Source organism: Leuciscus leuciscus (assembly GCF_965113295.1).
Source record: "Leuciscus leuciscus genome assembly, chromosome: 23".
In the NCBI taxonomy this organism is placed as follows: Eukaryota; Metazoa; Chordata; class Actinopteri; order Cypriniformes; family Leuciscidae; genus Leuciscus; species Leuciscus leuciscus.
Window position 1 is genome coordinate 15,302,487 of NC_138747.1, and position 9,709 is coordinate 15,312,195.

At 35.5% G+C, this 9,709-nt stretch overlaps 1 long non-coding RNA gene across 1 annotated transcript; it reads right to left on the minus strand.

The window, feature by feature from the left end:
* Positions 1-5,148: 5,148 nt before the first annotated feature.
* LOC309487546 lies at positions 5,149-8,476 on the minus strand. The gene is made up of 3 exons (XR_014201879.1): positions 8,266-8,476; positions 7,989-8,083; positions 5,149-7,776 (listed from the first exon to the last, which is right to left on the minus strand). It is a non-coding gene; the product is annotated as an uncharacterized lncRNA (long non-coding RNA).
* Between the last annotated feature and the right edge of the window lie 1,233 nt (positions 8,477-9,709).

The following is a 9,709-nucleotide window of genomic DNA, read 5'->3' on the forward strand; positions in this document are numbered from 1 at the left end:
AGCCAGGACACTGCTCTCCACATACGGTACAAGGTTGTCCACTTTCTAGGCCATCAAGCACAGTGGGCTGCAGAGGTTAAAAAGAGATACAATAGTTATTTTTTATATAAACGCAAGTTATGTTTTATATCTGTGGACAATACATTGTTATATAAAAGCATAAATGCACATATATGGCATACAGAACATCAAAATGTAAAAAAAAATGCATAAGCCATATCTCTATAAGTTGTGTTCCAAATTTGAAGTTGATGTCACAAAAATGTAAGTTCCCATGAGATTTTGTTTAGGCTTGTTTAGTACCCAAATTAGCCACCGGGTGTCACATTCCACTGAATTTTTTGATGCATTGTCACTAATGAAAAAAATTCTGTCACAGTATCACTTCTATCACAAAATAATCAACAAACATGGAACTTTGAGTCAAATACATTTTCAATGTGTTTTGTCAAGATTAGAACAAGTTTTAATTATAAAATAGTGCAGTAAATTTTGTAATATGATAATATAAACATGACACCGACCACTATGGAGGAGGAGCTCGCTAAAAGGAATTCAAAGGGTCATGAAACCCAATATTTTTTTGAGATGTGAACATATGTACAGGCTGCACATCACTGACACTTTAAGTATCGTAAGGCATTGTTTTCACAGGATGCATACTAAGGGGCTGTTTACACAACACAGTTTTCAACTAAAAACGGGAAACTTTTTATGCATTTTTGGCTGTTCATTTAAACGACAACGGCGTTTTGGGGGCCTGAAAACGTTTAAACTAAACCAGTTCCTGGAGATCTACCTACCTGCAGAGTTCAGATCTAACCCCGATCCAACACACCTGTCTGTAAAGTGCTCCATATAGGCCTAAAGCTACCATATTTGAAACATGTGATTTTTAAAGGGTCTGTTTGATGTAGGCCTAATACTAACATTACACTCATATACAGTAAACCATGATCACAATACATGTCGTCATATTCCATTTTGACTGATTGATTCAAATAAATTTGTAAATTTGTAAAGTATATAATTAGATTAAAACAAAGAGAATACCCATTTTGCTTCATAAAATATTAAATTACTTATTGTTTACAACTTTCTATTGGGTCTTATTGAGTAGCCTACATGTTACAGTTGTGAGTACAGGCTACAGTTCCCAGGTGAAAAAGACGTAGTGTTAAATGTATTAAAAATGCATTATAGAATATGTGTATTGTACTAAAAACATACTTAAATACATTTTTAATACATTCAATAGGACGTCTTTGACCAGAAAAAAAAAATTCACCAACTTTTTAAACCTATTCTTCAGAAAATGCAAGAAGCTTGTCTTATTGAGTTGTAAAATGAAGTAAAATACATGTGCTCATTCAATACAATTCATACAGAAACACGTCTGCTCAAATGTTGTAATATTATAGCACTGATGTCATATTTGTGGTGAGTAATTAATTTGCGAATCTGACAATAAAATGCAATGTTTTGCTAAATGTTTTGAAACAGCAAACGCCTGGAGTATCAAACCTGTCTGATGTAGCACTGAGTGTAAACTTCACACATCACAGAGCAGCTCCAACGTCTTATTACATTTAGCCTTTTCGTGTCCGTCCTAATGAGCCCAATTATTTAATGTCTTACTGCTGCACGTGGATTAACTGCGTAAAAATGCAAGTCTTTAAAATGTAAACACCCCTTACCGCTTTACTCACCGACCGGCTAGAGTTTCTCTTCTTAATGCTTCGACCAAACATGACAGTGTGAGGAAATGAATCTCAAAGCGTATTGCAACGGTTGAAATGCTCATCACCGCGCGCGCTCTCTCTCTCTCTCTCTCTCTCTCTCTCTCTCTCTCTCTCTCTCTCTCTCTCTCTCTCTCTCTCTCTCTCTCGGCCCGTCCCATCAGTTTTTGTGCGAGCTTGTGAATGAAATTACTGCATTTCCGGACACGCCAGCGGTTTTTTTTTTTTTTACAAACCCAGTAAATGTCAGGTAGGCCTACATAACATTCCTGTGTAGCTAAATGGTTGAGACCTTTTCCCAAATTGCACTTACATAAACCACATATTTCGACGGTGTCGCAGTAGGCCTAATTCTTTCAAAAGTTTTCAGTCTCAGAGTGAAAATCAGGCCTTATATGTAGCCTATAGCCTACCACGTCTTGATTAGGCTATTGATTTGTGATAATGTTACTGTATTGAATGTGAATTGTTTAGTTTGTTATATACACACACAAGTTTTTCAGTACATTGTGAGAGTTTGTTTCCAAATTTGTTGATGGTATAAATTACCATTTGTTTATCATTTTGAAAAAAAAAGATTCAAATGAAATTGGGGTAGCGATGAGAGATGATATAACTATTTTGAATATGTTTGATTGCCATAATACATATGCTTCAGTTTAAAATATGAATTTTAAGTCTAAGCATGCATATACATTTATTGTGGTAAACAAGTTTGCTGAAATTGAAGAGCAAAGTACTATGGACACCCTATACACTAGAAGAAAATGTTATATATAGGCTAGAACTTTAAAGGGACAGTTCACCCAAAAATAAAACATTTGTCATCATTTACTTACCCTTATTATGTAGCACACATGGTTTAATTGAGGTTCAGTGGCACTTTGAATCCAGCAGTTTCACTATGGCTCCTGCAGGTGTTAAGTGTAATTGTGTAAGAAGACTATGAGTTGTCATGGTGACAGTAAACATTACTTGTGCTTCACCTGTAAAACTTAGTCTTCCAAGGCCTCAAATATACAAAAGAGGCCACATAAAAGAGCGATAAATCCCTTAGAGTAAAGGGATAGTTCGCCCTAAAATAAAATTTTTGTATATTCTCTGTATATTCAGAGTATAAATACAGCATTTACAGCAAACTGCTCTTTTATCTATTAAGTAACTTAGCATGGAATAGCAGGAAGGAAGAGTCAGTGTTGTTCCAATTCCACTCAACGTTAACACATGTTAATGGCTTCAAACAGTTCATGAGTCTCCCTTAAATGTCTCCCAGGTCGTTTGAGTTGAATGTGAGACCAAATATTCACTGGGTGACCAAGGCCAAAACATGAGCCTGATGGTCTGGATCTCAAGCCACTTCTTGGTTGTCTGCAATGTGGGCAGGAGCATTGTCTTGTTGAAAAATAACATCTAAGCATTCCTCTTTAAATAACAACTTTTCAATTGTGGGAAGCAAGTCATTCTGCAATATTCTTCTGCACTCCAAAGCATTAAATGACTTAAATGAAGTAGCTCACTGATACCAGCAGCTAAAAAGACTCCCCAGACAATGACAGCTCTTCCTCCATGCTTCAGATGCATTTATTATTATATTTCTCACATTTTCGAAGACAGCATTCTGGATCATCACCATGAAACTCATGTCTCATTGTGATTCATCACCACACAACTCTGCTGAACCAAACTTCTCATATTCTGCCAAAAACTTCATTCTGTCTTTGACTTTTTTCTGAGAGTAGGCCTATAGTGCATTTGTTTTTTTTGTTTTTTTTACACTTTATTTTAAGGTGACATAGTTACATTGTACTTGCTCACTAAAAAAAACTGAGTAATATTAATTAACTACTAATGTACATGTACTTACAAGTTAAGCTTGGTTTAAGGTTAGTTAATTGTAATTATGCATAATTTACTGTTATTAGTAACTACGTCACATTAAAACAGTGTTACCAATTTTGCTAATTTCCTGACCAATAATTTGTGGTTAAGACAATTAAAAGCTTAGTGTTTAGCAATTTGGGGCTTGCCCTTTTTCTTTTTCTGCCCACACACACACACACACACACACACACACACACACACACACACACACACACACACACACACACACACACACACACACACACACACACACACACACACACACACATATATATATAGTAGTAATAAATGTTCCTTGAGCATCAAATCAGCATAGAACGATTTCTGAAGGATCATGTGAAAGGAGTCATGATCTAAAGGCTGAAGTAATGATGCTGAAAATTCAGCTTTGACAACAGGAATAAATTGCATTTTAAAATATATTAAAATAGAAAAAAAGTTATTTAAAATTGCAATAATATATTAGTTCATGTTTTTGATCAAATAAACGCAGCCTTGGTAACTAGACTTCTTTTAAAGAAACATCTCAATCTTGAACGTGTAAATATTCCTTTCATATTCAGTTAAATGGATTAGTCTGAGACCAAACACCCTTTTGAAAACTATAATGATGTGTCTTACTAGCACCAGTAATATTAGCACCACCGAATAGTCAGAATTCCACTTCCTTGGACACAACACATTCCATTCCAAAACAATGCTAAACACAGAGACTGTGTGTTCAGGACTGGGATGTTTCTTTCATTTAGGCTCACTCTGCTTATAATTGCTTTCTTTGGAATTTTTTAATAAAACAGATAAAAATTCATAATTAAAAGACACAATAATCCGCAATGAACATATCTTCTAATATGATGTGTTTAAAAACAAATAAAATTGGCATTAGCATTAATAATTAATTAATTAATTAATTAATTAATTAATTGATTCTTTTAGCATTAATATTTCCCAACCGTTCAAAAGTTTGTGGTAAGTTATATTTTAAAGAAATTAATACTTCTATTCAGCAAGGATGCATTAAATTGATCAAAAGTGACAGTAAAACATTTATAATGTTACAAAAGATTTCTATTTCAAATAAATGTTATTCTTTGGAACTTTCTATTCATCAAAGAATCCTGAGAAGAAGAAAAAAAAGATTAAGGAGCACAATTGTTTACAACATTGATAATAAGAAGAAATGGCAGCATATCAGAATGTTTTCTGAATGATCATGTGACACTGAAGACTGGAGTAACAATGCTGAAAATTCAGCTTGCCATCACAGGAATACATTTTACATTTGTTTACTAATGTTTCTGGATTTTACTGTTTTACTGTATTTTTGATCAGATAAATGCATCTTTGGTGAGCATACGAGAGTTCAGTAAGAAAAATCTTACTGACCCCAGACTTTGAACAGTAGTGTATAAACACATCCATTTTAAATAAATAAAAAAGATGTTCTTTGTTTTCTTTAGCATCAATGATAGACATGAGTCTACATGAGAGAACTTCCATTCAAAGAAATTAAAATTGACAGTAATACTTAGAAATAGATCACACACGAACCTGCTGTTTGTCAGCAGACCACCTGACCAGTACACTTACATCTTGAAACTTAAACAAGAAAACCTTTGCTGGAGGAGGGAGTGCATTTTTCACAATAACCAAAACACAAATCCCCAAAACTCTACTGCCATCCTATGGATACAAGCAGAACTGCATGTCAAGTTTTCTTATGTTTTGTAATTTATACTCATGCTAATTCTGCTAACAATGTTGAAAGAATAATTTAGAGGTTTGTGTAACCCTATGTGCATGAAAACACACTCAAACTAAAGATAAAAAAGATAAATTCTCTCTTGTGCATGACCTCCAAACCCAGAGCTCTTTATTTATAACATTGGATCATTTTGAAATGGATTCTTAGTCTCTGCTGATTTCAAGAAGGATTTACTTCAAGAAGGACAGCAGCTGCTCAATTGTTTAACAGGACATTTGTACCAAATAAGATGGATGAGGTGGATGAAGTTCTGTACTTGCTTGAAAACAAATTGTTAGCCAAATAGGAACAACACACTATTCATTCAGTCGCAGGTGCCACACAGCCAGAAACAGCACACGGTCTGGTGAACTTTCACACATTTTACTCTTATCATTAGTTCATCTGGTGTGCATTAGAAGTATCTCCCCAATATACATTGTTGTCAGACTACAAGAAACTATTTTATCTTAAAAGGGAAAGATTACAATATCCTAATGCAGGGGTCGGGAACATTTTTTGATCAAAGAGTTCTGTTGTCAAAGCAAAGCACCAGTTTCAATAAAAGAATATGTTTCAACCCAGTCACCTTTTTATATGCTTATAGAATTTCTGTGAAAAAAAATTGTTGTCTAATTTTTTTCATCGATCATTTGATGGTAAAAAGGGTAAGAGACCTGGCGAACTGACAAAAAATCTCTTGATTTTTGTCAAAGAGCCAGGTTTGGCTCACGAACTATATAGGTTCCCAAGCTATAGTATAATTTTTTTGTGTGTGTGTGTTGTGGTGTTCTGTGTTTGTTCTTGCTGATTGTATGGTTTACTGCTGGCTGTGAAACAAATTGCCCCTTGGGATAATAAAGTTGACCTAACCTACCTAACCCTCTCTGAATAATGTGGGCCTAATGTGGAGCTAGAATATCCAACCACACCCATTAGACGTCCAGAGAGGTGGAGCTGGACGTCAAATGACTCTGCAGTGAGCAGTACTTGGGGCATGTGGTCCATTTAAAGGGATAGTTCAACCAAAAATGAAAATTTGCCCATGATTTACTCACCCTAATGCCATCCCATGTGTATATGACATTCTTCTTTCCGACGAATACAATCGTAGTTATATTAAAAAATGTCCTGGCTCTTCCAAGCTTAATAATGGCAGTGAATGGCCGTTTATGTTTTGAAGTCTAAGGGCATCCATCTATAAAAGTGCTCCACACGGCTATGGGGGATTGATTAAGGCTTTCTGAAGCGAAGCTATACGTTCGTGTGAGAAAAATATCCATATTTAAAACTGTATCGACTAAAATAACTAGCTTCCGGCAGATGGCCGTATAATACTGCATCGATTTACGGTGGAAGAGTTAACTCCTGACCTGACGCATGACGCATTGACGAACGCGGAAGATTGACAGTTTGACAGATTGTATTTGATACAAAACTAAATAGACTAAATCAAAGGGAAAAAGTCCTAACTGAAACTACTTTCATAGACTTACAACTTTCCTGAGGTTGTTAATCGATATGCATTTGTTAAGGTCATGCATTCTTTCAACTTAAAAAAAAAAAAGAATACTTGTATTTTTATTTATTATAGCCTACTTATATTTATTAGAGTTATATTTTAAAATAAGTAGCTTATGTAGTTTCTGCGACACTATAGTGACACCTAGAGGAATTACAGAAAATACAGAATAAATATTGTGCATGCAAATGCCTCTTTCGCGCCAAACAGCATTCACGGGTGCTTGTGACGGCATGTCTCAACGTCTCAACAGGTAAATGTAGGCTACTTTCAATAAAATGTCCAACATATTAAGAATACCTTTAGCTGTGTTACTATGTGTAATGATGAGAGTAAGCAATTGAGTTGCTAACTCTAGAGCAAAATCGAACGTTTCTGCATCGGGCGATTTTTATTTTTGACACGACGCACCACTCGGTTAAAGAAGTCACCGCTCGCCACATCGTATGTTGTCTTTCTATATACATAATGTTGTCTTCCAGACTTTACGGGTTGTTAGATTGTCACTTTATTTCCAGATTGTGAGAAAGTTAAAGTCTATCTACCTGTGGCATCGGGCAACACTGTAACAAATCTCCTGCCATGGCAAAAGTAACTCAATGGCCTTCATGGATGAAGGCAAATTTCCAGTCTGTGGCCATGCAAATACAAAATTATACAATTATAAATTTAATATAGCAATATTAAAGAGTAAAGAGCAATAAATGAATGAACAAGGGCCCTGACTTATCTAAAATAATGTCTAGGCCTAGCTAAATTTGTGTTAGCTGGGCTTATAATGATCATTTTGTTTGTCCACGCTTGTGAAGGTTGAGACGCTGTGTAGATTCTTCAACACTGGCAATCTTCTCTCCTGCTTAGGTTGGATGGGCACTGTGTGGTCCATCAGCCTGGACAACAACATAAACAAGGGAATGTTGTTAAATAGATCATTTGTGCATTGACATGTATAGTCTTGCAATGAAAGTCAAAGCCTGTGTGTGCATGAAAGCCTATTTAACCTAAACTATTAATTTAACCTTTGTTACACATCTTATGTTTTAAATCATGTTTATTTGTGACATGCACTTGTCAATATTTTATATTTCAAATGCAGAGGCACCTGTATCCGAAGACCTCAGAGAAGTTCTCTTCTTCTCCGATGATCAATGTGATCTACTCCTTAGGGCTGTCAGAGTTCATCTCTGAACAGTAGATCTGAGAAACAGAAGAGGTAAGCAGAATTTTTATATTTTTTAAAGTTATAAGTCTCTTAAATCAGGAATTCTTCCTTTCTATTGTGCCATATAACAAAGTTAACCTAACTCTGAAAATGTGTCATAGCGGAGCTGCATGTCATGTCAATAGGAATGCAAATGAGACCTAAAAAGTAATCTTACTTCAAACATTTTCCTGTCTGTTTAAAGTTCATTATTAAAGATGACACCTTTTTGGAGCTGTACATCTCTGCAGTTAGTGGGGAATTTGCCTGAGAATGACAGAGAAACTGTTACTGATCAAGTTTGATCCAAACTTTTCCTCAGCAAACACATCTTCCTACACTTTCATGTGTAAACAGGTGTTTTTCTAGGGTTCACGTCAACAGCCTAGAAGCAACCAATAGATGGTATGCATTGATGTCACTTTCCCTCAGCTGGACTGAGTGGCAAAACATCCTGCAACGTGACTGGATTTACTACTAGGGGAAACTCCGAAAACAGGAGTAAATCAAACGATTATCTTCTTAAACTAAAGGTAGTTTTGGTAAACTCACCAAAGAACCAGTGGTCCATGGACATTAGACGTGGCTAGGTTTTCTGTCATTTATATGTACTTGATTTCAACACCGGTAAAATACATTTAAAAAAACTGTACGCTATATCTGCTAGACAACACCATAAATACAATAATATTGATCGCCATACCACCAAGCATGAAAGGCACTAAAGCCAGGCGTACACGTGACAGTAACATTTTTGCTGTCGTATGAGCTCACAGGCGATTTATCTCTGGATAAATCACGGCTCGTATTGTGTGAGAGGAATTACGAGCCGAGCCGGGTACGTTACGAGCACCTTCCGAACTCCCAATAATGTTTAAAAAATGTGGGGAGTCGTCCTGATTTTGACAAGTGGCTGTCCCTATTGCCAAACCATACCAGTCATGTCACGTTGGCTGGATCTATAAATATTAGTCTATAGCCATGGGCGTAAATCTGATCTAACAGTAGGGGGGGACAATAAACATGACATTTCTAAAGTGCAATTTTTGAAGGGGACACAAATAATACAGCCACAATTATACTTGTAGAGGATTTGTGTACACAGCGGAAAGCCTTAATACTATCATTAGTTTAGCATGGAGACTGTACCATTATCCTTCTTTTCAGTGTTTCTCTTGATTCAATGAAAAAGCTGACTAAATTGACTAAAATATTCTTCTTTAAAACCATTTATTTATTTTTAAGTTGTATACAATCAAGCCACAAAAACGACTTAAAACATAATGACTAATTTTGAAAAAGTGTCCCCATATAAAAGAAATACAATGCTTTTGTAACAAATAAATGTTTTAGGTTATAGTTATATACTTGGCGTTTTGGTGTAGGCCTACTGAAAAAAGATCTGATGACTGTTTTTCTTTTCTCTGTCATTTTCTCTGGGCAACAACAACACAAATCTTTAACGTCACATTTCTAAATATGAGTTAGGTTCATAGTTTCACCACGCGGTCATATTATAATTATAAAATGATCTTGCATCCTCCACATAAATATTAGGTTTCGTCTGGGACAGAGGATATATATTTAACTGATCGGCCACTTAACTTCATATTGAGCAAAAC